This window comes from Saccopteryx leptura, chromosome 8 (genome assembly GCF_036850995.1).
Source record: "Saccopteryx leptura isolate mSacLep1 chromosome 8, mSacLep1_pri_phased_curated, whole genome shotgun sequence".
Classification (NCBI taxonomy): Eukaryota; Metazoa; Chordata; class Mammalia; order Chiroptera; family Emballonuridae; genus Saccopteryx; species Saccopteryx leptura.
In genome coordinates this window covers 85,856,047-85,880,148 of record NC_089510.1, presented here as the reverse complement: position 1 = coordinate 85,880,148, position 24,102 = coordinate 85,856,047, and the positions used below count along the sequence as shown (strand labels likewise).

The following is a 24,102-nucleotide window of genomic DNA, read 5'->3' as shown; positions in this document are numbered from 1 at the left end:
TAAGTGGTTACTCTTTATTTGATATTGGAAGTCATTCTAAGTTGAATGTACATAACCCTTTGATTCTGTGATATATTTTTCTGGCATAGAGCGCCTGTGAGAAGCATCTTGTTATCCGAGGGTCCCTTCCAACCACACCTGAGTTTATGCTAATGAGGTGCTTCTTGGTGGGCTGGTTGCCAGGGGAACCAGCCTGTGATTCGGGGTTTGGAACTTTTAGTCCCACCCCCTGAGGGCCAGAGGGAGGAGAGGGACTGGGGATTGAGTCCTGTGATTTCATCACTCGTGATTATATGATGAAGCATCTCTAAAGACCCTAGCAGTGGGGTTTGGAGAGCTTCCGGTTGGTGAGCACATCTAGGTGCTGGGCGGGTGGCGTGCCCAGAAAGGGCTTGGAAGCTGCTCCCACACCGTGCCCTAGGCATCTCTTCCGTTTGGCTCCTGCTGAGTTGTAGCCTTTATAATAAATCATTACAGTAATAGTGTCAACAAAAATTCCCAAAAAGAATATTAGAAAATGGAGAGACTTTATTTGTATGAGCAATTGCAAAGCAGGGAGATGCAGCCTCCGGCAGAAACTGAAGTGTGCTCTAAGCAGACAAAGGGAAGCCCACCTTTTAGAGAGGAAGTTCCCACTCTGGGCCCCAGGCAGGTCCATTTTATGAAAGGAAGACACCCAGATTCATGAATCTGGTGTGACTGGAGGATGCAGTCCTGAGCAGTCAGCATTACACAGCCTGATTGGTCATTGTGGAGCAGTTCTGTTGATTAGTCTAAATGCAAATAAGAATATAATTGTGCAGTTCTTTTTTTAGACAGAGAGAGAGGGACAGACAGACTGGAAGGGAGAAAGATGAGAAACATCAATTCTTTATTGCGGCACCTTAGTTCATTGATTGCTTTCTCATATGTGCCTTGACGGAGGGCGGGGTGGGGGGGGCTTCAGCTGAGCCAGTGACCTTGGGTTCGAGCCAATGACGTTTGGGCTCAAGCCAGTGATCATGGGGTCATGTCTATGATCCCACATTCAAGCTGGTGAGCCTGCGCTCGAGCCAGATGAACCTGCACTTAAGCTGGTGACGTCTGGGTTTAGAACCTGGGTCCTCTGCATCCCAGGCGGACACTGTTTCACTAGCCATCACCAGTTCAGGCTAATTGCGGAGGTCTTCTTGGATGAGTCAGGTCTCAGCTGAAACCAGGAACTCCCTTATAATAGCTGACTCAGTGTAAAGGGCAGGGCATAGTACAGGAAGCCAAGAGTTCAGTCTGAGGTTTTTCCTGGTAGACCGAGTACATGAGAAGTCCCTGTTGGTTGATGGCCACTAGACTGTCATTATTATTTTTTTCTACTAAACCTTTCTGGTTTGTTTGTTTTTATAATTTAGAAAATTAAATTTAATGGGGTGACATTGATCAATAAGAGTACAGAGGTTTGCCTGACCAGGTGGTGGTGCAGTGGATAAAGCATCAGACTGGGACTCGGAGGACCATGTTTGAAACCCCAAGGTCGCCAGCTTGAGCGTGGGGTCGCTGGCTTGAGCAAGGGGTCACTTGCTCTGCGGTAGCCCCCATCAAGGCACATATGAGAAAGCAATCAATGAACAACTAAGGTGCCGCAACAAAGAATTGATGCTTCTCATCTCCCTGCCTATCTGTCTGTCCCCATATGTCTCTCTCTGACTCTCTGTCACTATCAAAAAAAAGAGTACAGAGGTCTCAGCTAAACATTTCTGTAGCATTTGAACTGTTGATTGTATTGTGTCCCTGTCACCCAAAGTCAGTCGTTTTCTGTCACCTTGTAGTGGTCCTTTTTTATCCCCCTTCTCCCAGAACCCTGCCCTCACCCCGCCCCCTCGTAACCACTGTCATTATTTACAAAATGTGGGCCCTCATTTCACCGTGGGGAGTCTGTCTCAGCAGATGAATCTCTTCTCTGGCTCACATCAGTGAAGCTTTCCTCCTGGAGGCCACTAAGTAAAGTGTTTCCCTGAGTTCTGTGAGCCATTAAAGCAAATTATCGAACCTGAGGACGGGGTCTTGGGAATCCCTGATTTACAGCCATTGGTAGAAGAACCTGGGGCCTGTGACTGGCATCTGTGCTGGGTAGCAGTCTGGTGGGATGAAGCCTTCATGGGGTCTGTGCTAACTCCACGGAGTTACTGTCAGAATTGCTTGGTGTAGAAAAACTGACACTTGGTGTCAGAACTGTTTTGAGTAGAGACAGTATTTTGACCTTTTGATTCTATTTCTCATTATTTGGGATGGATTCCTATTAAGAATAATTACTGAATTAAAGGTTTTGAATTGTACGGTTTCCTTTCTGATTACAAAAGCAATAATTTTCACTGTGGAAAATGTAAGCATAGGAGAGTATGCCAAGTAAATCCACAGCCTTCCTCACCAGTCAGAGACAGCCACTGGGAACCCCTGGGAAGCACTTGGCTCTCTCCCTCAGGATGTGTGCCATCTGCAGCCTTGTTTTCCACGGCTGGCCATGACCCAGCAGTGTGGTCAGCACCTGGGCGCGTGTTAGAAATGCAGAATCTCAGGCCCACCCCAGACATTTTGAATCAGAATCCACCTTTCAACAAGTTGCACATTCAAGTTGGAGAACTATTGGTTTACAAGGCCATGACCTTACCAATCACTTTACCTGTTGGGTGGCCTGGCATTAATTACCTCTGATCTGTGTATATATGCACATTTTTGTTCTGTTTACCTAATGTTTGGGTTATACTCTGTGAGAGGTGGGGAAATCTCCCCTCTTTTCCCTTAATATTTTTCTGACTGGTCAAATAATTCAAATGACATACAGCAGAGTAATAGAAGAAAGTCAATTGGAAATTGACGTTGGCACAGGGGATTCACTTAAGCGTGAAAATTCCAAAAACATTATGGCACAATGAGGTGTGTGTGTCATTCAGAACTAAGGACGGAGAACAGAATTCACAGAGAGATGAAAAGAGTTATTGTTGAGTAAATAAATGTATATTGTGTCATCTTGAAACCATGGCACAGAGAGAGAATTTAGAGCAAATGAGCCTTGCTGGTTCCTCCCTGTCAGTCACACCCAGTTCCTGTTAAAAGATAGTCATTTTATGATGGTCGCTTCAAGTCATTTGTCTGAACTCTTTTAGACAGTACGGGATAAGGTCAAAGAGTTTTCCTGAGCCGTCTGGACCTTGATTACTCTCAGCTGAGAGAATCTGAATGCCAAAGTGGCGATCTGTCTTGGGGCAACTTGTTCTGTATCACTGGTTTTCAGTTCCCCTGCCCCACCCGATAAGACTGTCTGAGGACAAGAGCCTGTGCCCTCAGGAACACAGACTCAGGGTCAGTGGACGCTGTAGGAGGCAGGAGCTCCGCTGCACCCAGGAGGGCCCTGACACATGCCGCTTCACCTTGCTCTGGTCTTTAACACTATGTCAGCATGCTCCAGTTCTTTATTCTGAAAGCTTGTTTCTCATAACTGCAGACTATCCTAATTCGCTGGACTACTTCCCTATTGTTAGGCATTTAGTTGTATCTTTTTTTTTTTAATTTATTTTTCTTTATTCATTTTAGACAGGAGAGGGAGAGACAGAGAGAGAGAGGAGAGACAGAGAGAGAGAAGGGGGGAGGAGCTGGAAGCATCAACTCCCATATGTGCCTTGACCAGGCAAGCCCAGGGTTTCGAACCGGCAACCTCAGCATTTCCAGGTCGACGCTTTATCCACTGCGCCACCACAGGTCAGGCCTAGTTGTTTTGATTCTTTTGGGGCAGGAGAATGTTCTGTAGGCTATTAGGAGTATGCTGAAGTGAGCTGCTCCTGCAGTAATTATTTTCTTTGACTCTGATTAATTCCTTGTGATAACTTCGTGGAGTCAGAGGCGTGAACAGTTGAAAGTCTTTATAACGCACCAGGAGAGTGAGGCGCCCTGACACTACACCTCCCAGGCACTGGGTGGTGTGCTCTGTAGACAGTCTCTGGGGGCAGTGGCTGTGCCCTTAGTCATCACACCTCCAAACCTGGCTTAGGTCTGACTCAAAGGTGTGACCCTAAGGGAGTCTGGGAGAGTGCAGAAGTTACCAGAAAGGTGGGCGGCTGCCTGTGGTGGTGTTTCCTTCCTCTGGCCTGAGTCCTGAGTTGTAATAGATGCCACTGGCCAGGCAGCAGCCTCCTTCAGGGCATGACCACACAAGTACATTCCAGTGGCTGGAGGGGGCAGGCAGTGAGCAGAGGGCCCTGCAGTGAATTAGTGGAGGCCCGAAATGGGCCATCTGCTGAATCTGATTGGCACCAAACTTGTTTTTGTTTCAGAAGTCTGGGCCTGTTGGGTCATCTGACACTTTTCCTCCCTTGAGCAGACCAGGAAACTCATGTTGGTACAGTTTATTCTGTAAGGTACACTCAGGTTCTGACATAAAGAAAAAGTGAAATATCAGCGTTGTATTTGTCAGATTGAGTCACAGTTTGAACTTGGATGGCTTCCATAATAAATATTTTTGGAGTAAATGAGTGAGACATTATACAAAGAATAAATGAGTTTAATTATGTTTTATAATATACATATGCTAAATATGTGTGATTTACATGATGTCATTAAAATATTTTAAAATGAGTATTAAATCATTAGGCACTCATTTATACTATTTTACATGTTATGATTTCCAAAAGGTGCGCACACACACTTTGCCTGCTGGAAATGTGTGATTGATTGAGTCATGGTTTGTCTAGTAATAAGTCTTTTGGGGGGTTATTTTTAATCACTTAAACATTTATTAAGGTACATAAGAAAAATGCACAGATCTTAATTGTTGTCATTTTTGATAAACATATACACCCATGTAAACAACATCCCTTTCAAGATACAGAACATGTTCATGCTCCAGAAAGTTTTCTCGTGCCTCTTTGCAGTCAGTCTCCCTACCCTAGAGGTAACTGTTGTTCTGATTTCTGGCATCACCAGTGAGTTTTGCCTGTACTTAGCTTCCTATAAATGGAATACAATAGAATAGTTTTTTTAAAAAGAGTAGACTCTTTTATAAATGGAATTCAGTATACAATAGAGAACAGAAATGGCTTCTTTTGTCAACATGTTTTTGAGATTCACACATATTGTATATTTCTGTACTGTGTTCTTCATCAATAGTTAATATTCCATTCTTTGATTATACCACAATTTATCCATTCTCCTTATGTTAATGGCAAAGGACACCAGATGTTGGACCTCTGTTCAGCAACCTCAGTTCTTGTTTTTGGCTAGGAAAGAATTCAGAGCCAAAGAACTCAAATACAAGCCCAAGTTTATTTAGAAAGTCACAGAGGTGGAAGATATGAGCCAGCTGGGCTGCGTGGACTCGGGAAACTAGTTACAGAGGCAAAAGAAGGGTCCTTGGAGCTTAGAAAAAGAAAGGGAAAATGAGCATGGGGGAAGAAGAGGGGGAAAGGCACAGGAGTGCTCCAGACAGAGAGAGAGCGAGCTAGTGAGTGAGCATTTCAGTGGATCCTCACTCTTAAGAGCTTTTGTCTGGAGGCCTAGGGGGGATCTCAATAGAATAAAATATTCATCAGCTTTCCTGGTGTGTCTCCTCAGGGTCATGGTCGGTGCCAGGGCAGAGGTCATTAGTCATTGCAGCTGGTCCTGATTTTAGCTGTGGCATTGCCCCAACCTGGCCTTGCTTTTCTGGGCCTTGCTGAACCACAACTAAGTGTTAGATGTTATCCGTAGTTTGACCAAAACTCGGTCTCGTAGTCAACACACCTGAGACTTTGTTCTTTTTTTTTTTTTTTTTTTTTTTTTTTAAATAAATTTTTATTAATGGTAATGGGATGACATTAATAAATCAGGGTACATATATTCAAAGAAAACATGTCTAGGTTATTTTGTCATTAAATTATGTTGCATACCCCTCACCCAAAGTCAGATTGTCCTCCGCCACCCTCTATCTAGTTCTCTGTGCCCCTCTCCCTCCCCCTAACTCTCTCCCTCCCTCCCTCCCAAGTCCTCCCTCCCCCCACCCCTGGTAACCACCACACTCTTGTCCATGTCTCTTAGTCTCGTTTTAATGTTCCACCAATGTATGGAATCATATAGTTCTTGTTTTTTTCTGATTTACTTATTTCACTCCGTATAATGTTATCAAGTTCCCACCATTTTGCTGTAAATGATCTGATGTCATCATTTCTTATGGCTGAGTAGTATTCCATAGTGTATATGTGCCACATCTTCTTTATCCAGTCTTCTATTGAAGGGCTTTTTGGTTGTTTCCATGTCTTGGCCACTGTGAACAGTGCTGCAATGATATCAAAATAAACAGACAGCCAACTAAATGGGAAATGATATTTTCAAACAACAGCTCAGATAAGGGCCTAATATCCAAAATTTACAAAGAACTCATAAAACTCAACAACAAACAAACAAACAATCCAATAAAAAAATGGGAAGAGGACATGAACAGACACTTCTCCCAGGAAGAGATACAAATGGCCAACAAATATATGAAAAGATGCTCAGATTCATTAGTTATTAGAGAAATGCAAATCAAAACTACAATGAGATACCACCTCACCCCAGTTAGATTAGCTATTATCAACAAGACGGGCTGTGGAGAAAAAGGAGCCCTCATTCACTGTTGGTGGGACTGTAAAGTAGTACAACCATTATGGAGGAAAGTATGGTGGTTCCTCAAAAAACTGCAAATAGAACTACCTTATGACCCAGCAATCCCTCTACTGGGTATATACCCCAAAACCTCAGAAACATTGATACGTGAAGAGACTTTGTTCTTAAGATTATTTGATGCCCTGGGAACCTCATTGTCTTGAGGGCTTAATGCTTAAGGGAGTGCTTGTGCAAGGGATTGAATAAGGCTGTTCTCCAGCTCCTGGGTTCCTCCTCTAAGGGGGTCTTCCCTGTGACTAGCAACATAGCAGTGGAGGAAAGTTCAGGGCAGTGTCGGAACCACATGACCAGTGACGTGAAAGGTCGGGGTCTAACCCTCATGAACAGGAAGCGTCACCCTGGCTTCCAGGTCCCACCCTACAATACTTGTCCTCCTAGTTCTACTCATTGCGAGGTTCCCAGGGCTTGCTGCCTGGTGGCCTTTTGTACCTGGCCTATTGTTTCTGCTCTGCCCGTGCTGTCTAATTAATTACCTACTGTATCACTGGGAAGACCATTTGGACTGTTTCCAGTTCAGGGCTGTTATGAATATAGCTGCTGTGAACATTCTTGTGCAAGTCCTTTAAAGTTTTATTGCAGTGTAATTTACGTACCATAAAGTTCTTCCATTGTCAGTGTACAATTCTGTGATTTTTATAGACTGTACAACCATCTCCACAATCTAAGTTTAGAATATTTATATCACCCCCAAAGCTTCCTCATGCCTGTTTACAGCCAGTCTTCACCCCCGCCCAGTCTTACTGCTTTCCGTCTGTTGCCTTTGTTCGTTCTTTCTTTCTTTCTTTCTTTTTTTTTTTTTTTTTTACTATTTCCTATTAATGAACTCGTAGAATATGGAGTGGTTTGTGTCTGGCTCCTTCCACTCACTGTAATGTTCTTGAGGTCCCCCTCCTTGCAGCACGCCCCAGCGGCTTGTTCCTTTGCACTGCTGAAGGGCATTCCATCTGACAGGGAGACATTTTGTTTATCCATGCACCAGTTGATGGACATTTGAATTGTTTCCAGTTTGGGGTTATTATAAACAATGTTTCAGTGACAATTTATGTACAGGTTTTTCTGTAGACTTGTATTTTTATTTCTCTAGGGTAGTGTCTTAGGAGCATAATTACTAGATCATATAGCACCTTTATGTTTAACTTTTTTTTTCGTAATTAAAGTTCTACTTGTTTATTCATTTTTTCATTTATATTTTTATTGGATTTATTGGGGTACAGGTTCAGGTGTGAAACTCCATATAACATCCTCTGTACATTAATTACATCCTGTACCCACACCCCAAACAAAGTCTCTTTTGTTCCTATTTCTCCCCTTTGCCCACTTCCACCCAATACCCCCTCCCTTTCTCTCTGGCTATTCACACTGTTGTGTCTGTGTCTGTCTGTCTTTCTTTTTTGGCTCAATCCCTTCACCTTCTCTCACCCAGTCCCCCGCCCCCTCCCCTCTGACAGCTGTCAGTCTGTTCCTGTATTGATGGCTCTGTTTCTATTTTGTTCATATTTAACTTGTTCATTAGATTCCACATATAAGTGAAATCATATGGTATTTGTTTTTTCTTGTTTCATGTTGTATAATAATCTCCAGGTCTATCCATGATGTTATAAAAGGTGAGATTTCCTTCTTTCTCACAGCTGCGTAAAATCCATTGTGTGTATGTACCACAGCTTTTTTATCCACTTGTCTACTGATGGGAACATGGCTGTTTCCAGATCTTGGCTATTGTAAGTAATGCTGCAATGAACATAGGGGTGCATGTATTCTTTCAGATTAGTGTTCAGGGATTCTTAGGATATAGTCCCAGAAGTGGAATTGCTGGGTCAAAAGGCAGTTCCATGGCCCTGACCAGTGGCTCAGTGATAGAGCATTGGCCGGGCATATGGATGTCCTAAGTTCAACTCTCGGTTAGGGGCACACAGGAGAAGCGACCGTCTGCTTCTCTTTCCCTCCCTCTCCTCCTCCTCTCCTCCCCCCTTCTCGCCTTCTCCCCTTTCTCACCTTCTCCCTCTTCTCTCCCTCTCCCCCTTCTTGCCCTCGCCCCCTTCTCTCTCTCTCCTCCTCTCCCTCTCCCCTTCTCTCTCTTTTCCCCTCATACAGCCAGTGGCTTGATTGGTTTGAGTGTGGCCCCAGATGCTGAGGATAGCTTGGTTGGTCTGAGCACATCTGCTTCAGGCACTAAAACTAGCTCAGTACGTGAGCATCAGCCCTAGGCAGGGGTTGCCAGGTGCATCCTGGTCAGGGCACATGTGGGAGTCTGTCTCACTATCTCTCTTCCTCTCACCTAAAGAAGAAAAAGGCAGTTCCATTTTTAAATTTTTGAGGAAACGCCGTTATTTTCCATGGTAGCTGCACCAGTCTACATTCCCATCAGCAGTGCACGAGGATTCTGTTATGCCACATCCTTGCTAGCACTTGTTTGTTGATTTATTGAGGCAAGCCATTCTGGCAAGTGTGAGGTGCTATCTCATTGCAGTTTTAGTTTGTATTTCTTTTGATGATTAGTGACCTGGAGCATTTTTTCTTAGATTGAGTCTGCCCGTATTCTTTTTTTTTTTTTTTTTTTTTTTGTATTTTTCTGAAGCTGGAAACGGGGAGAGACAGTCAGACAGACTCCTGCATGCGCCCGACCGGGATCCACCCGGCACGCCCACCAGGGGGCGATGCTCTGCCCCTCCGGGGCGTCACTCTGCCGCGACCAGAGCCACTCTAGTGCCTGGGGCAGAGGCCAAGGAGCCATCCCCAGCGCCCGGGCCATCTTTGCTCCAATGGAGCCTTGGCTGCGGGAGGGGAAGAGAGAGACAGAGAGGAAGGGGGAGGGGTGGAGAAGCAAATGGGCGCTTCTCCTGTGTGCCCTGGCCAGGAATCGAACCCAGGTCCCCCGCACGCTAGGCCGACGCTCTACCGCTGAGCCAACCGGCCAGGGCTGGTTATCTATCTTTGATCCTCTTCGGAGAAGTTTCCCTTGTCTGAGGAGACATGTCGGCAAAAATATTGCTGATAAAGATGTCTGAGATGGCACTGCCTGTGTTTTCTTTTCAGATTTTTTATAGTTTTGTGACTTACATTAAGTCTTTTATCCATTTTGAGTTTGTTTTTGTGTATGGTGTAAGTTGGTGGTCTAGTTTCTTTTTTTTTTTTTTTTTTTTTTTGCAGGTAGCTGTTTAATTTTCCCAACACCAGCACTTACTGAAGAGACTCTTTTTTTTTTTTTTTTTTTTTCTGAAGCTGGAAACGGGGAGGCAGGCAGACAGACTCCCGCATGCGCCCGACTGGGATCCACCCGGCATGCCCACCAGGGGACGATGCTCTGCCCCTCCGGGACATTGCTCTGTTGCGACCAGAGCCACTCTAGCACCTGGGGCAGAGGCCATGGAGCCATCCCCAGCACCCGGGCCATCTTTTGCTCCAATGGAGCCTCGGCTGCAGGAGGGGAAGAGAGAGACAGAGAGGAAGGAGAGGGGGAGGGGTGGAGAAGCAGATGGGCGCTTCTCCTGTGTGCCCTGGCCGGGAATCGAACCCGGGACTTCTGCACGCCAGGCCGATGCTCTACTACTGAGCCAACCAGTCAGGGCTGAAGAGACTCTTGACTCCATTGTATGCTCTTGCTTCCTTTGTCAGATAGCAGTTGACTGCAGTGGCAGGGGTTTATCTCCAGGCCCTTTGTTCTGATCTTCGCTGCTCTGGGCTGAGGACCCTGGCTTGGGCTTTAGGCCCTACACTTCTCAGGGGGAACCCCTGCCACTGAGATATCCCTGTAGAGCCTCAGCCACTGCCCACAGGGGTGGGCAGCCCTTTTTGCATCTCCCTCCTACCAGTCTTGAAGTGGCTTCTGTGAATCCTTCATTATAAGACTCCTCTTGTATAAACTAGTCTTCTGTAAAACAATAAGTTAGTCTTTAGCTGGTTATTCAGAATGATTGATCTTTAATTTAGTTGTAACTCCAGTTTGGTCCTGGGAGGAGGTGCGTGTAAGCTGCCATCTTGGATCCCTCTTACTTTTACCTTTTAAGAAATTGCTAAAAGTGGCTGTACAATGCAGGATGGTTCGTTGTCTACATTTTGGCCACGCTCAGTGTTAGTTGTTTGGTTATAACCACTCTGCTGCTGTGTGGTAGTATTGCATCACAGCTTGAATTAGCATTTCCCAGTGATTAATGATGTTGAGCACCTTTCCATGTGCTCGTTAGTCACTTATGTCATCTTTGGTGAAATACCGAACTCTTTGGCCTATTTGTTTTTTAATTGGGTTATATGTCACCATCATCTTACTACTGAGTTTCAAATATCTTTAAATATTCAAGGAAAAATACTTGAATGAAAAACATTCAAATATTTTTTTAAATTCTAGAGACATTCTTTATCAGATACATGATTTGCAAATATTTCTCCATATCTATGACTTATCTCTTTATTTTCTTTTTAAAATTTTTTATTTATTGTTTTTAGTGAGGTAGTGAGAGAAAGAGACTGGAATGTTGATCTGTTCCTGCATGTGCCCTGATCAGGGATCGAACCAGCAACCTCTTTGCTTCGGGACAATGCTCGAACCAGCAGAGCTGTTGGGCCAATCCCTCTTTGTTTTCATAATGGTGCCTTTTAACGAAAACAAAAAGTTTACAATTTTGTTGAAGTCTAAGTTATCAATTTCTTTTCTTTTATGGTTTTTGCTTTTAATTACACACCAAAGAAATATTTGCCTAACCTTTTACAAGTCTTTTTTTTAATTGACTTTATCTTTTAGAGCAACTCTGCATTCACAACAAAATTGAGCACAAAGTACAATTTTCCAAAGAGATTTCCTGTATATAACCTGCCCCCACACATACATATCATCCCCCATTACCAACATTCAACATCAAATAGTATATTTGTTACAGTCGGTGAAACTACACTGACACGTCATAATCACCCACAGTACATAGTTTACATTAGAGTTCACTTTTGGAGTATATTCTGTGGGTTTGGACAAAAGTATAATGACCATACTGATGGATACTGTATCCATCATTATAGTATCGTACAGAAAATTTTCACCACCCTGAACACCCTTTGTGTTCTGCCTATTTTTTGAGGGAAATCATGCACCCCAAACCCCTTGCTCCCACCTGTCCAGAACATTATTGGGAAGGTCGCCAGCCACCACATTTGCTTTTTCGGGTGCTCTCTGGTCATAGGTCATTGGCCCTAACGACATGTATTCGCCATTATGGTATTATACAGAATGATACTAGAAGTACTTCGTACTCCACCTGGCCATCTGTCCTCCCCGCCAACCCCTGACGACGACTGATCTTCTTACTGTCGCCCTCAGTGCACCTTTTCCAGAATGCCAGATAGCTGGAATTGGACAGTAGAGTGGTTTTTCAGATTGGCATATGCATGTTGTTTCCTCCATGTTTTTTCATGGATTAATTTTTTTTTTTAAATACTTTAATTTTTTTATTTTATTTATTCATTTTTAGAGAGGAGAGAGAGAGAAAGGAGGAGCTGGAAGCATCAACTCCCATATGTGCCTTGACCAGGCAAGCCCAGGGTTTTGAACCGGCAACCTCAGTGTTTCCAGGTTGACGCCTTATCCACTGAGCCACCACAGATCAGGCTGGATTAATATTTTTTTTAAGATGAATAATCAGTTTATTCAGTCACTTCCTAAAGAACATTTGGTTGCTTTCAGCTTTTGGCAATTATGAATATGCTGCTATAAACAGCATTTTATAGATTTTTGTACAGATTTTTGAATGGACATAGTTTTCAGCTCTACCAAGAACAGTGATTGCTGGCTTGTATGATAAGAATATATTTAATTTTGTAAGAAACTTCCAAAATGACTGTACTATTTCATATTCCCACTAGCAGTGAGAGTTCCTATTGCTCCACATCCTTGTCAGCGTTTAGTATTGTCATGCAATGCGGACACGTATTATAATTTCTCCTAGGATAATACCTAGGGTTAGAAGTACTGGATCATAGAAATATGATGTATTGTTTGAGTGTATGTTTGAGTCTCAAACTATTTTCCAGCGGTTGTACCATTTTGCATTCTTGTATGTTTTCTAATATTTGGTATTGGTCTTTTTAATGTAGCAATTCTAATGGGTGTGAAATTATATGTCATTGTGGTTTTAATTAGCTGTTTTCCTGATGACTGATGATATTGAGCACCTTGTTATATATAACCCTTTGAGTAGTACGAGCGTTCATGTACGTCCTCACTCAGAAGGTTAACAAAAACCTCACTGCTCAAAGGGTTAATGACCATCTGTACATTTTATTTTTGAAGAGTCTTCAAATATTTTGCCCATTTTGTTTGAGTTTTCTTTCTACTGTTGATTTGTCAGCACTATTACGTAGTTATTGGTGTGGTAGTATGGGCACAAGTCCTCTGTTCAGTATGTGTGTTGTGAATATTTTCTTCCACTGTGTTCCTTGCCTTTTCATTTTCTTATGAATAGAAAATTTTAAGAAGACCACTTTATTCATTTTTTTTCTTTTATGGTCGGTGCTTTTGGGTTTTGCTTAAGAATTCTTCACCTACCCCACGGTTGCAAAAATAATGTCTTTCGTTTTTCTTCTAGAAACTTAGAGTCTTAACTTTTTATGTTTAGGCCTGTGATCCATCCTGAATTAATTTGTGTGTATGGTGTGAGGTGGGATTGAAGTCCTTCTTTTTCCTACAGCAAGGCAGTAAGTCCTTACCATTTACTGAGAAGACTCTTCCACTGAATTGCATTGGTAATTTCTTGTAAATCAGGAAATGCTCTACTCGGTTCTGTTTGTCTGTTTTTAAGCCAGTACCACACTGTCTTCTGTTCTGAAGTCTACCAGTATTGGAATCAGGTAAGGTAAGGCCTCCAACTTTGCTCTCTTTCAGAATTTTTTGACTGTCCCTTCCCTTTGCATTTCTATATATATTTTAGAATCAGTTTGTCAGTTTTTACAAAAATGCCAAGTTGGATTTTGATCAGAGCTACACTGAATCTTATCCATCTGGGGAGTATTGACATCTTAATATTATTTTTAGGTCTTGAGTTTTTCTCAGCAGTGTTTTATAACTTTTAGCATTAATGTTTTATACATACTTTAAAAGACTTGGCCCTGGCCGGTTGGCTCAGCGGTGGAGCGTCGGCCTGGCGTGCGGAGGACCCGGGTTCGATTCCTGGCCAGGGCACATAGGAGAAGCGCCCATTTGCTTCTCCACCCCCCCACCCCTCCTTCCTCTCTGTCTCTCTCTTCCCCTCCTGCAGCCGAGGCTCCATTGGAGCAAAAGATGGCCCGGGCGCTGGGGATGGCTCCTTGGCCTCTGCCCCAGGCGCTAGAGTGGCTCTGGTCGTGACAGAGCGATGCCCCGGAGGGGCAGAGCATCGCCCCCTGGTGGGCAGAGCATCGCCCCTGGTGGGCGTGCCGGGTGGATCCCGGTCGGGCGCATGCGGGAGTCTGTCTGACTGTCTCTCCCCGTTTCCAGCTTAAATAAAAATTAAAAAAAAAAAAAAAGACTTATTCCCTTGTATTTTATGTTTTTGAATCTATGATAAATATTTTATATTATCAAATTTTGTTTACCTATATATGTATATATGCAATTTTAAAATTAATCAGCAGCTTTACTAAATTATCTTCTAAAAATATTTTACCGCATGACCAGGCCATAGAACAATGGCTACACCATTGGTCTAGGGCAGCGGTTCTCAACCTGTGGGTCGCGACTCCGCCGGGGGTCACGACCCACAGGTTGAGAACCACTGGTCTAGGGGGACCCAGGTTTGAAACCCCAAGATCACTGGCTTGAGCAAGGGGTCACTGGCTTGGCTGGAGCCTCCTGGTCAGGGCACATATGAGAAAGCAATCAGTGAACAACTAAATTGCAACTATGAGTTGATGCTTTTCATCTCTCTCCCTTCCTGTCTGTCCCTATCTGTCCCTCTCTCTCTTGCTCACTAAATGTGTGTGTGTGTATATTTCATTTTACCTTTTTTTTTTAGATTTAATTCATTGATTTTACAGAGCAGGGAGTGAAGGGGAGTGAGAACTATCAATGGATAGTTGCTTCACTTTAGTTGTTCATTGGTTACTTGTTATATGTGCTTTAACTGGGCACCTCCAGAGTTTTGAACCTGTAACCTCAGTGCTTCAAGTCAATGCTCCACCACAGGCCAGGCTAAATTAACTTATTAATTCAAGTAAATTTTGGGCAGGTGCCTGAGAACTCTCTGTATATATGCACATCATCTACACATAGTTTTACTTTATCCTTTCTAATCTCTATATGCCTGTTTTCTCACCTTACTGGCTATGCTGTGAAGTGATCAGAGCAGTTATCCTTGTCTTCCCAGTTTTCATGAGAAAGTTGTCAGTATTTTATAATAAAGTATGATACTAGAACCCTGGCTGTTTGGCTCAGTGGTAGAGTATTGGCCTGACGTGTTTCCCGGACGTCCTGGGTTCAGTTCCCTGTCAGGGCACACAGGAGAAGCAACCATCTGCTTCTCCACCCTTCCCTCCCTCTTCTCTCTCTCTCTCTTTCTCTGTCTTCCCCTCCCACAGCCATGGCTCAACTGGTTCAAGTGCATCAGTTTTTGGCTCTGAGGCTGGCTCTGTGGAGCCTCCACTTCAGGTGCTAAAAATAGCTCAGTTGCAAGCATGGCCCCAGATGGGCAGAGCATTGGCCCCAGATGGAGATTACTGGGTGGATCCCAGTTTGGGTGCATGTAGGACTCTATCTCCCCTCTTCTCACTTGGAAAGGAAGAAAAAATAAGTATGATACTAGCTATAGATTTTTCATAGGTTCTTCATCAAACTGAGAAAACTTCCCTCAATTTCTACTTTGCACAGAAGTTTTTATCATGAATGGGTGTTGAATATTGTCAAAAGCTTTTCCTGTGGCCTGACCAGGCAGTGGTGCAGTGGGTAGAGCATCAGACTAGGACACAGAGGACCGAGGTTCAAGACCCCGAGGTCACCAGCTTGAGCCCAAGGTCGCTGGCTTGAGCAAGGAGTCACTTGGTCTGCTGAAGCCCCATGGTCAAGGCACATATGAAAAATCAATCAATGAACAACTAAGGAGCCGCAATGAAGGATTGATGTTTCTCATCTCTCTCCCTTCCTGTCTGTCTGTCCCTCTCTCTGACTCTCTCTGTCTCTGTCACACACACACACACACACACACACACACACACACACACACACACAAAGCTTTTCCTGTGGTTCTCAAGATGATCATACGGTTTTTTTTCTTTTATTCTGTTCATGTGGAAAAGACTCTTTTTCATCTCTTGGGACTTTCTCCTTGCTTCAAATTAGGGGAAAGACCATATTCCTCAGTGCCAACACTAGAACATCTTGGTGTCATTTATGGAATGTACGTAGGGTTAGGGGCATAAATAGACACTTTGAATCAGATAATCTTCGTGACACATTTTATAAACTAAAAAGCACTGTACGTATTTAGGTAGAATTGGTTGACTTAAACAGCCTGCCTACCTGTCTCCCAAAACTTAATTTCTAAAACTTCTACCATTAGTGTCATGCTTTTAAAAAATAAACCTGAGGAGGCCCTAGCCAGCTAGCTCAGCGGTGGAGTATCAACCTGGTGTGTGGAAGTCTGGGTTTGATTCCTGGCCAGGGCACACAGGAGAAGTACCCATCTGCTTCTCCATCCTTCCCCCTCTCCTTCCTCTCTGTCTCTCTCTTCCCCTCCAGCAGCCAAGGCTCCATTGGAGCAAAGTTGGCCCGGGTGCTGGGGATGGCTCCATGGCCTCCGCCTCAGGCACTAGAATGGCTCCGGTTGCAACGGAGCAACACCCCAGATGGGCAGAGCATCGCCCCCTGGTGGGCATGCCAGGTGGATCCCAGTTGGGCACATGCGGGAGTCTGTCTCTCTGCCTCCCTGCTTCTCACTTTGGAAAAATACAATACATACATACATACGTCCGTACCTGAGGAGAAGTATTTCTTATAATTTCCGATTCTTAAGGGAATGGAAACAAAATAGGCGAGGGTTTATGGTAGCAGAGTAAGTTGGCATAGTTCTGGGATGCTGTTGTCAAAGACTTGTGAGAGAAATAGATCCTATTCCAGATTGCGTGATGGTGAAAAAGCATCTCCCTCAGGTGATTTGGCCTGGCTCACTTTCTCAGAAATGACAAACAGAGCCATGGATTTAGAAACCACAAACAACTGAACTTGAGCAGTGTCATCATCTTTGGTTTTTGGAGTCGCACTAGGAGTGTGTTCAGTCACTTGGGGCTACAAGTGAGGTCTCAGGAACTATTGAACAGATTTTCCGTTGGTACTTTCTAGGTCACTGAATGCTTAAACCCCTTCCTTTGCTCAAGTGCAAGACGAAAATTGATGCTAATCATTGAGAACTAGGAGGCAATCTCTAGTTCAATGTCCTTTGAAGACTAAACATCTTTTATAAGCATGTTTGCTAAAGCATATGAATTGGGATATTTCTGTTGGTGCAGACACTAGCTCCCTAACTAACACATCCTACTTTTGAACAACTCCCATTCTTATTACCCTTTAACTATTTTTCTCATGAAGCCCTTTCCCATATATATTGACTTCTTTAGGTATACTCCTATTTACTGGTATCTTTCTTAAAATTTGGTAGCAAAAACTGAATGACTAGAACAAGGTATGGAATGCCTTTCCTCCTAATTCTGAACATTGAACTTATATTAATTATCTGTTCCCACCAAAATGATGAAGTAAATATATATGTACAATTGGTGGTAAAAATAAGAAGACACAGTTACATTGTGAGGGAGGGCTATATGAAAGTATACGTCACCAGAAAATTAATTTGCAAGCAAACTTAGGGCATTGGCTAAAAATTAAAGGTAGCTGTATGGAAAATGGAATCATATCAATGTAACCTAATTCTTTCGAGAACATTGTAAGGATCTGGAGGAAGCAAGGCATGTATATCTTGACTTTCTCATGCTGTTGATTTAATCAAGACTAATGTACTCATCAGCAGCCCAGGGAAACATAGTCTAGTTCGGATGATACCATAGTTAGATGGGGGAAGGCCACAGAGAGGCATTATCAAGGATGTGATGTTGGTTTGGGACAGCTCTTTTCAGTGAATCTTAGAGGTCAGTCTGGGACCTGGTTCTATTTAATCAATTTTAATCCATGACCAGTGATGTATTATATGTATGTTTATGTACCAGAGATACTAGAAACGGTAGTCAAAATAACCTGGATAGATTGGGTACTTACAAATTGGACAAAGTCAAATGAAGGCTAATTAATTTTGTAAGTAGGAAATTCAAAATGGAGAATGATTGCCTCTGTGCCTGTTCCCAGCTGATAAAAGCTCCTGAGCCATGGTGACTCACAAGGTCATTGATGAACCATCAATAACTATAATATAAGTCTATGCAGAATACCATGTTATGTAAGTCAGTGACCTGTATAAGAATATTTATATGAGGCTGGGAACAGGCACAAGATACAATGAAGGCTTACAGTGGACAAAAATTTTGCAAGAGAAGCACGGACATATACAGCAAGGATGGAGGGCTACGAAAAAGAACAGTTAGAAGTACTTTGTATTAAGTAGGATGGGCTAAAATGCTTTAAAAATTAGACCACAATGTAATGGCTCAAATCCAGTATGAGTTAATTTTTCCCATGTAACAGTCCAGGATGGTTATCAGGTCCCTGGGTGGATCTGAAAACAATTGTTTAAAGACGGGGATGTGTGAAGAGGACCCAGAGGCCAGCTTGAAGAATCTCTTAGAGGATGAGTTTGGGGAAACTTAGGCATTCAAAAGAATAAGGGTGGCAGTGATTATAACACAAAATAAAAGTAAGTCCGTGAATCCAGAGTATATCTCCAGGGGAAAAATTGCCAGCTGGTAAAAGCAGAAGGAATTATAGACTTAGAAAATCACTGTTTTGGCCCTGGCCGGTTGGCTCAGCGGTAGAGCATCGGCCTGGCGTGCGGGGGACCCGGGTTCGATTCCCGGCCAGGGCACATAGGAGAAGTGCCCATTTGCTTCTCCACCCCCGCCCCCCCCCTCCTTCCTCTCTGTCTCTCTCTTCCCCTCCCGCAGCCAAGGCTCCATTGGAGCAAAGATGGCCCGGGCGCTGGGGATGGCTCCTTGGCCTCTGCCCCAGGCGCTAGAGTGGCTCTGGTCGCCGCAGAGCGACGCCCCGGAGGGGCAGAGCATGGCCCCCTGGTGGGCAGAGTGTCGCCCCTGGTGGGCGTGCCGGGTGGATCCCGGTCGGGCGCATGCGGGAGTCTGTCTGACTGTCTCTCCCCGTTTCCAGCTTCAGAAAAATACAAAAAAAAAAAAAAAGAAAAAAGAAAATCACTGTTTTGTAATTCCCAAGATGATAATAGATTCCAGTAAGGATGGTAAGTAGATACTGAAACTTCGGTGACAATTTGCTGTGGAACAGCACAGTCTAACAGCCTGAAGGCATTACCCTGGAGATTACTTTTTGATCACATAAGGGAGAAGGTACCATACAATAGATAAATGGCAGACACCTCCTTAATTAGATGATCTAACTTCACATGAGCAGTAATGAGACAAAAGGGCATAATGGGATGAATACAGATAGTATTCCTGTGGGGAATGTTCATCTAATACTGAAGCAGCAATTATTATACATGGACAAATCCAGATTGTGCAATATTCTACCAGATGACTGGCCTAGAGTCTTTGAAAAATCTAGTGTGTTGCTCTTGTTACTGTAACACACTGCTGAGAAAGATGTCACTGTCAAACCCTGCATGGCAATCTGTGATGCCCAGGAAAGATAGGGTGACCTGGAAGTCCAACTGCTTCCTTAGGCTCACCCAGCTTCTGGGTGATTGTCCAGAATGCTTCACTGTGGGAGCAGACAGTGTGGGCTCCAAGCAGATGTGGCCGACCCACACGTCCCACTGCAGGAAGGCCATGGTGCTGATGTGTGAGGCCACCATGATATGCAAGGCCCTGGGGGGCATCTGGGAAACAATTGCTCTGGAGAAACTGCCTCACATCCAGGAGAATGTGGGCTGTGTGTTCACCATGGAGGACCTCACTGAGATCAGTGACATGCTGCTGGCCAGTGAGGTGTCCTCCAGAGCGGGTGCGGGCACCATTTCCCCATGTGAAGTCACTGTGCCACAGCAGATGCTGGTCTGGGGCCTGAGAAGGCCTCCTTCCAGGCTTTCGTCATCGCCACTAAAACTCTGAGTGACATGCTGCTGATTAAGCCTGGAGACAAAGCGGGAGCCAGCAAAGCCACAGGCAGGCAGGAGCCTGCTGAATGGACACGCCCTTCCCCCTGGGGACCAGCCGGCAGGTGTTTGACACTGGCACAGCCACCACCTTCTCTCTCAGACAGTGCTCTTTCAATTTCTGAGTTTTCAAAAAAAGTTTTTATGAGTGATGCAGACTCCCTTTTCATGTCTAATAGCCCGTTCTCCTGTTTGTGAATTGTCTTTTCCTGTCTCTCTCGGTGACACTCATTATTCAGATTTTGCATCTGCTGGATTCGTTCTCTAATTTTCTTAGCCTTTTCTCTGTCTTCTTGTTCTGTGTTTTTTGGGAGGGATCTTGCATTTCCTTTTCTAACTGTTTTATTCATTTTATAATTTCTGCCATCATATTTTTATTTTCCAAGAGCACTTTCTTATTTTCTGTTGTTTTAAATACCCTCTTCAATAAGCACAGAGATCGAAAGACTTATACAGACAAATGAAAATGACAATATGACATATCAGAATCTCTTGGATGCAGCAAAAGCAGTGATAAGAGGGAAGTTCATATCACTTCAGGCCTATGTGAACAAACAAGAGAGAGCCCAAGTGAACCACTTAACTTCACACCTTAAGGAACTGGAAAAAGAAGAACAAAGACAACCCAAAACCAGCTGAAGAAAGGAGATAATAAAAATCAGAGCAGAAATAAATGAAATAGAGAACAGAAAAACTATAGAAAAATTTAATAAAGCAAGGTGCTGGTTCTTTGAAAAGATCAACAAAATTGACAAACTCTTGGCAAGACTCACCAAGGAAAAAAGAGAAAGGACTCATATAAACAAAATCCAAATGAAAGAGGAGAAATCACCACAGACATAGATATACAAAGAATTATTGTAGAATACTATGAAAAACTTTATGCCACTAAATTCAACAATCTAGAAGAAATGGATAAATTCCTAGAACAATACAACCTTCCGAGACTGAGTCAAGAAGCAGCAGAAAGCCTAAACAGACCAATTAGTAGGGAAGAAATAGAAAAAACTATTAAAAACCTCCCCAAAAATAAAAGTCCAAGCCCAGACGGTTATACTAGCGAAGTCTATCAAACATTCAAAGACGACTTGGTTCCTATTCTACTCAAAGTCTTCCAAAAAATTGAAGAAGAAGCAATACTTCCAAACACATTTTAGGAGGCCAACATAACCCTCATACTGAAACCGGGCAAGGACGGCACAAAAAAAGAAAACTACAGACCAATATCTCTAACAAATACAGATGCTAAAATACTAAACAAAATACTAGCAAATCGAATACAACAACATATTAAAAATATAATACATCATGATCAAGTGGGATTCATCCCAGAATCTCAAGGATGGTTCAACATACGTAAAACGGTTAACATAATATACCATATCAACAAAACGAAGAATAAAAACCACATGATCTTATCAATAGATGCAGAAAAGGCATTCGATAAAATACAACACAATTTTATGTTTAAGACTCTCAACAAATGGATATAGAAGGAAAATATCTCAACGTGATAAAGGCCATATATGATAAACCATCAGCTAACATCATATTAAATGGCACAAAACTGAAGGCTTTCCCCCTTAAATCAGGAACAAGACAGGGTTGTCCACTCTCTCCACTCTTATTTAATGTGGTACTAGAGGTTCTAGCCAGAGCAATCAGACAAGATAGAGAAATAAAAGGCATCATATCGGAAAAGAAGACATAAAGGTATCACTTTTTTGCAGATGATATGATCCTATACATCAAAACCCCAAAGAATCTACAAAAAGACTACTAGAAACAATAAGCCAATACAGTAAGGTCACAGGATACAAAATTAATATACAAAAGTCCATAGCCTTTCTATATGCCAACAGTGACACATTAGAGAACGAACTCAAAAAAATAATCCCCTTCACGATTGCAACAAAAAAAATAAAATACCTAGGAATAAACAAAGAATGTAAAGGACCTATATAATGAAAACTACAAAGCATTGTTAAGGGAAATCGAAAAAGATACAATGAGATGGAAAAACATTCCTTGTTCTTGGATAGGAAGAATAAATATAATCAAGATGGCCATATTACCCAAAACAATATACACATTTAATGCAATTCCCATCAAAATTCCAATTACATTTTTTCTTTGGTTTTTTTTTTTTGTTTTTTTGTATTTTTCTGAAGCTGGAAACTGGGAGAGACAGTCAGACAGACTCCCGCATGCGCCCAACCAGGATCCACCCGGCACGCCCACCAGGGGGCGATGCTCTGCCCCTGGGGGGGGGGGAGGTCGCTCTGCCGCGACCAGAGCCACTCTAGCGCCCCGGACAGAGGCCAAGGAGCCATCCCCAGCGCCCGGGCCATCTTTGCTCCAATGGAGCCTTGGCTGTGGGAGGGGAAGAGAGAGACAGAGAGGAAGGAGGGGGGGTGGAGAAGCAAATGGGCACTTCTCCTGTGTGCCCTGGCCGGGAATCAAACCCGGGTCCCCCGCATGCCAGGCCGACGCTCTACCGCTGAGCCAACCGGCCAGGGCCCAATTACATTTTTTAAAGAAATGGAACAAAAAATCATCAGATTTATATGGAACTATAAAAAAACCCAAATAGCCAAAGCAATCCTAAAGAAAAAGAATGAAGCTGGGGGCATTACAATACCTGAGTTCAAAGTATATTATAGAGCCATGACAATTAAAACAGCATGCTACTGGCAGAAAAATAGACACTCAGACCAATGGAACAGAATAGAAGGTCCAGAAATAAAACCACATATATATGGTCAAATAATTTTTGGTAAAGGGGCCAACAACAGACAATGGAGAAAAGAAAGCCTCTTCAACAAATGGTGCTGGGAAAACTGGAAAGCTACGTGCATAAGAATGAAACTCTACTACAGTTTGTCCCCCTGTACTAAAATTAATTCAAAATGGATCAAAGACCTAAATATAAGACCTGAAACAATGAAGTACATAGAAGACGACATAGGTTCTAAACTCATGGACCTTAATTTTAAAGAGCATTTTAGGAATTTGACTCCAAAGGCAAGGGAAGTAAAGGCAAAGATAAATGAATGGGACTACATCAGACTAAGAAGTTTTTGCTCAGCAAGAGAAACTGACAACAAAATAAACAGACAGCCAACTAAATGGGAAATGATATTTTCAAACAACAGCTCAGATAAGGGCCTAACATCCAAAATATACAAAGAACTCATAAAACTCAACAACAAACAAACAATCCAATAAAAAAATGGGAAGAGGACATGAACAGACACTTCTCCCAGGAAGAAATACAAATGGCCAACAGATATATGAAAAGATGCTCATCTTCATTAGTTATTAGAGAAATGCAAATCAAAACTACGAGATACCACCTCACACCTGTTCGATTAGCTATTATCAACAAGACAGGTAATAATAGCAAATGTTGGAGAGGCTGTGGAGAAAAAGGAACCCTCATTCACCGTTGGTGGAAATGTAAAGTAGTACAACCATTATGAAAGAAAGTATGGTGGTTCCTCAAAAAACTGAAAATAGAACTACCTTATGACCCAGCAATCCCTCTACTGGATATATACACCCAAAACTCAGAAATACTGATACGTAAAGACACATGCAGCCCCCATGTTCATTGCAGCATTGTTCACAGTAGCCAAGACATGTAAACAACCAAAAAACCCTTCAATAGATGACTGGATAAAGAAGATATGGTACATATACATTATGGAATACTACTCAGCCATAAGAAATGATGACATCGGACCATTTACAACAAAATGGTGGGATCTTGATAACATTATACGGAGTGAAATAAGTAAATCAGAAAAAACCAAGAACTGCATTATTCCATACGTAGGTGGGACATAAAAATGAGACTAAGAGACATGGACAAGAGTGTGGTGATTGGGGGGGAATGGAGGGAGAGGGGAAGGGGGAGGGGGAGGGGCACAAAGAAGACTAGATGGAAGGTGACGGAGGACAATCTGACTTTGGGTGATGGGTATGCAAAATAATTGATTGACAAGATAACCTGGACATGTTTTCTTTGAACATATGTACCCTGATTTGTTGATGTCACCCCATTAAAATTAATAAAAAATTTATTTTTAAAAAAATAAATAAATATAGATGAGAATTCAGCTGTCTGCTATTGAGCCAGACACCAAAGCAGTTTGTGAGATGTGAAACAATGCCACTATGCTCATTACATTTTCCG

The 24,102-nt window shown here is 43.0% G+C and overlaps 1 protein-coding gene and 1 pseudogene across 5 annotated transcripts in view; both read left to right on the top strand.

Annotated features, from left to right (window-relative positions):
• Positions 1–24,102, top strand: part of GPR160 (G protein-coupled receptor 160) — a 46,886-nt gene that overhangs the window by 10,657 nt on the left and 12,127 nt on the right. The gene's annotated exons all lie outside the window — the stretch shown is intronic.
• On the top strand, positions 19,426–20,102 carry LOC136379559 (large ribosomal subunit protein uL10 pseudogene; annotated as a pseudogene).